Source organism: Xyrauchen texanus, unplaced genomic scaffold, assembly GCF_025860055.1.
Source record: "Xyrauchen texanus isolate HMW12.3.18 unplaced genomic scaffold, RBS_HiC_50CHRs HiC_scaffold_1682, whole genome shotgun sequence".
Lineage (NCBI taxonomy): Eukaryota > Metazoa > Chordata > Actinopteri > Cypriniformes > Catostomidae > Xyrauchen > Xyrauchen texanus.
Genome location: NW_026266073.1, coordinates 1 through 5,059, shown reverse-complemented (window position 1 = coordinate 5,059; position 5,059 = coordinate 1). Strand labels below are relative to the sequence as shown.

Sequence of the window (5,059 nt, the reverse complement as noted above, 5' to 3'; positions counted from 1 at the left end):
AGTGATTTTTACAGCCTGAACTGTTAAATTTAATTTCATTTTAAAATACAAATATTAATAAAATGTTAATTTTATTGATTTTATTAATGCACTTTAATTTAAAAAAATATATATATTAAGTTAAAATTAGCTTAAATGATTTAACAGTGATTGTTACAATTACTTTGGCCTTCTTGGAGACCCTGAATGGAGTCCTGAATAGGGCCCCAGTAGGGGACTCCATAGTGATGCTGGGTGACTTCAATGCACACGTGGGAAATGACAGGGACACCTGGAAAGGCGTGATTGGGAGGAGCGGCCTCCTGATCTGAACTCAGAGTGGATGTTTGTTATTAGATTTCTGTGCTAGTCATGGATTATCTATAACAAACACCATGTTCGAACATAAGGATGCTCATAAGTGTCACGTGGTACCAGAGCACCCTAGGCCGAAGGTCGATGATCGATTTTGTAATCGTGTCGTCGGATCTGAGGCCATATGTTTTAGACACTCGGGTAAAGAGAGGGCAGAGCTGTCAACCGATCACCATCTGGTGGTGAGTTGGGTCAGGGGTGGGGAAAGACTCTGGACAGACCTGGGAAGCCCAAGCGAGTAGTGCTGGGTGAACTGGGAACGTTTGGAGGAGGTCCCTGTCCACGAGATCTTCAACTCACACCTCCGGCGGAGCTTTTCTGGCATCCCTCGCGGAGGTTGGGGACATTGAACCCGGGTGGGCAATGTTCAAAGCTTCCATTGCCGAGGCCGCGGTGGAGAGCTGCGGCCTCAAGGTTTTAGGTGCCGCAAGGGTGGTAACCCTCGAACACCGTGGTGGACACTGGTGGTCAGGGAAGCCGTCCGACTGAAGAAAGAGGCCTTCCGAGATTTGTTGTCCCGGAGGTCTCCGGAGGCAGTTGCAAGGTACCGACAGGCCCGAAGGGCTGCGGCCTCGGCCGTGAGGGAGGCAAAGCAGTGGGTGTGGGAAAAGTTCGAGAAGCCATGGAGAAGGACTTTCGGTCCGCACCAAAGTGCTTCTGGAAACCGGTCCGCCACCTTAGGAGGGGAAACGGGAACCATTCAAGCTGTATACAGCAAAGATGGGACGCTGTTGACCTCAACCGAGGAGGTTATTGGGCGGTGGAAGGAACACTTTGAAGAACTCCTAAATCCCAACACGCCCTCTATGGTAGAGACAGAGCCGGAGGATGATGGGGGATCAGATTCTATTTCCTGGGGGAGGTCACTGAGGTAGTCAAACAACTCCGCAGTGGCAAAGCCCCGGGATTGATGAGATCCGACCAGAAATGCTGAAAGCTCTGGATGTGGAGGGGTGTCATGGATGACACGCCTCTTCAACATTGGCGTGGAAATCTGGGACAGTGCCTAAGGAGTGGCAGAACGGGGTGGTGGTTCCCTCTTCAAAAGGGGGATCAGAGAGTGTGTGCCAACTACAGGGGTATCACACTTCTCAGCCTCCCTGGTAAAGTTTACTCCAAGGTGCTGGAGAGGAGGGTTCGGCCGATTGTCGAACCCTCAGATTGAAGAAGGAACAATGCGGTTTTCGGTCCTGGCCGTGGAACGACGGACCAGATCTTTACTCGCAAGGATCCTGGAGGGGGCCTGGGAGTATGCCCATCCGGTCTACATGTGTTTTGTGGATCTGGAGAAGGCGTATGACCGGGTCCCCGGGAGAGACTGTGGGAGGTGCTGCGGGAGTACGGGGTGGGGGGTCCCTTCTTAGGGCGATCCAATCCCTGTACGTCCAAAGCGAGGAGCTGTGTCCGGGTCCTCGGCACAAAGTCGAGTTCATTCCATGTGGGGGTTGGTCTCCGCCAAGGCTGCGCTTTGTCACCAATCCTGTTTGTGATATTCATGGACAGGATATCGAGGCGTAGTCGGGGTGGGGAAGGTGTGCGGTTCGGTGGGCTGGGGATCTCATCGCTGCTTTTTGCAGATGATGTTGTCTTCATGTCATCATCGGTCCGTGACCTTCAGCTCTCACTGGATCGCTTGGCAGTCGAAAGTGTGAAGCAGCTGGGCTGAGGATTAGCACCTCTAAATCTGAGGCCATGGTTCTCAGCAGGAAACCGATGGAGTGCGTACTCCAGGTAGGGAATGAGGTTTTGCCCCAAGTGAAGGAGTTCAAGTACCTCGGGGTCTTGTTCACGAGTGAGGGGACAATGGAGCGGGAGGTTGGCCGGAGAATCGGGGCAGCAGGGGCGGTATTGCACTCGCTCTATCGCACCGTTGTCACGAAAAGAGAGCTGAGCCGAAAGGCAAAGCTCTCGATCTACCGGTCAATTTTTGTTCCTACCCTCACCTATGGTCATGAAGGTTGGGTCATGACCGAAAGAACTAGGTCGCGAGTACAAGCGGCCGAAATGGGCTTCCTCAGAAGGGTGGCGGGCTTCTCCCTTAGAGATAGGGTGAGGAGCTCAGTCATCCGTGAGGGGCTCGGAGTAGAGCCGCTGCTCCTTTGCGTTGAAAGGAGTCAGTTGAGGTGGTTTGGGCATCTGGTAAGGATGCCCCTGGCCGCCTCCCTAGGGAGGTGTTTCAGGCACGTCCAGCTGGGAGGAGGCCTCGGGAAGACCCAGGACTAGGTGGAGAGATTACATCTCCACACTGGCCTGGGAACGCCTCGGGTCGCCCAGTCAGAGCTGGTTAATGTGGCTCGGGATAGGGAAGTTTGGGGCCCCCTGCTGGAGCAGCTGCCCCTGCGACCCGACTTCGGATAAGCGGTTGAAGATGGATGGATGGATGTTACAATTACAAAAATAAAATACAATTAATAAAACAAATTATGTATTTTTTAAAAAAAAAAAATTTATTTCATAAAAAAATATTTTTACATACTGAACTGTTAAATTAAATTATTCAGGCTGTAAAAATATTTTTTTATGAAATCAAATAAAAAAAAAAAAAATTATTTTTTATTTTTTATTAATTGTATTAATTTAATTAAATTATATAAATTTACTTATTTTATTTTACTGTCATTGTTGTAGCCTGAATTGCAGAATCATCGGTTTGCAGAGAAGCTGGAAACTCTTCTGCACAGAGCGTATCATCTGCAGGAGGACTTCGGCAGCACCATACCACCTGACAGTCTGCTCGCTGACCTGGGTAACACAAACACACAAGCACAGGCTTATTCTATAAGTGTGCTGTTTGTAGCATTTCGATGAATGTGTGTGTGCAGAGAGTGAAGGGACGTTGATTCTGCCTCCCCTTGGAAGCTCTCATCCAATCCAAGATGATGATGCCACGACAGTCAAGTCAGACGACTCCTTTTTCTCTGCAGCTGAGGTCAGGACACACGCACACAGATGCATTTTCATGTGTGGTCACTTGAGACTCTAAATGTTGGGAAATGATGTTGCTTTTCTCTTTGCATCTGCAGTTGTTTGATACATATTCTTCAGATGACACGTTTCATCACCTGAAGCCTGCAGCTCTGTATGAAGAGGCTCTGAGTTTAGTTAGAGATGGAGGTGTGGCCTGCAGGTCACTGAGGTAGTGCATACTACACTCTTCATCCCAATATGTTAAGTCCTAGACACTGCATACTAATACTATAAACCCTGCATACTAACAACCGACAAACTGTAAACTGTCACCCTAAATCCTACGCAATTCATACTGACACATTAAACCTTCACACTGCATACTAACACCCTAAATACTACACACTGTATACTAACACCCTAAATACTAAACAATGCATACTGAAACATAAAACCTACTCGCTGCATACTAGCACCCTAAATACTACACACTGTATACTAACACCCTAAATACTACACATTGCATACTAACACCCTAGATACTACACACTGCATACTAACACCCTAAATACTACACACTGCATACTAACACCCTAAATACTAAACAATTCATACTGACACATTAAACCTTCACACTGCATACTAACACCCTAAATACTACACACTGCATACTAACACCCTAAATACTACAGTGCATACTAACAAATTAAACCTACACACTGCGTACTAATACCCTAAATACTACACACTGCATACTAACACCCTAAATACTACACACTGCATACTAACACCCTAAATACTACACACTGCATACTAACACCCTAAATACTGCACACTGCATACTAACACCCTAAATACTACACACTGCATACTAACACCCTAAATACTGCACACTGCATACTAACACCCTAAATACTGCACACTGCATACTAACACACTAAATACTACACACTGCATACTAACACCCTAAATACTACACACTGCATACTAACACCCTAAATACTACACACTGCATACTAACACCCTAAATACTACACACTGTATACTAACACCCTAAATACTACACACTGCATACTAACACCCTAAATACTACACACTGCATACTAACACCCTGAATACTAAACAATTCATACTGATACATTAAACCTTCACACTGCATACTAACACCCTAAATACTACACACTGCATACTAACACCCTAAATACTACACACTGCATACTAACAAATTAAACCTACACACTGTATATTAACATCCTCAATACTACACACTGTATACTAACACCCTAAATACTTCATACTAGCACCCTAAATACTAAACCGTACATACTGAAACAAACCTACTCACTGCATACTAGCACCCTAAATACTACACACTGTGTACTAACACCCTAAATACTACACACTGCATAGTAATACCCTAAATACTACACACTGAGTACTAACACCCTAAATACTACACACTGCATACTAACACCCTAAATACTACACACTGAGTACTAACACCCTAAATACTACACACTGTGTACTAACACCCTAAATACTGCACACTAACACCGTAAATACTACACACTGCATACTACCACCCTAAATACTACACGATGCATACTAGCACCCTAAATACTAAACAATGCATACTGACACATTAAACCTACACACTGTATACTAGCACCCTAAATACTAAACTACGCGTACTAAAACACTAAACCTACACACTGTATACTAACACCCTAAATACTAAACTATGCATGCTAAAACACTAAACCTCCACACACTGTATACTATCTCCCTAACTATTACA

General features: G+C 45.7%; 1 long non-coding RNA gene across 1 annotated transcript; it reads left to right on the top strand.

Annotated features, from left to right (window-relative positions):
- The first annotated feature begins 2,982 nt into the window (after window positions 1-2,982).
- On the top strand, window positions 2,983-3,491 carry LOC127641786 (uncharacterized). Its single transcript, XR_007970229.1, has 3 exons — window positions 2,983-3,100; window positions 3,177-3,283; window positions 3,378-3,491. It is a non-coding gene; the product is annotated as an uncharacterized LOC127641786 (long non-coding RNA).
- The last annotated feature ends 1,568 nt before the right edge of the window (window positions 3,492-5,059 follow it).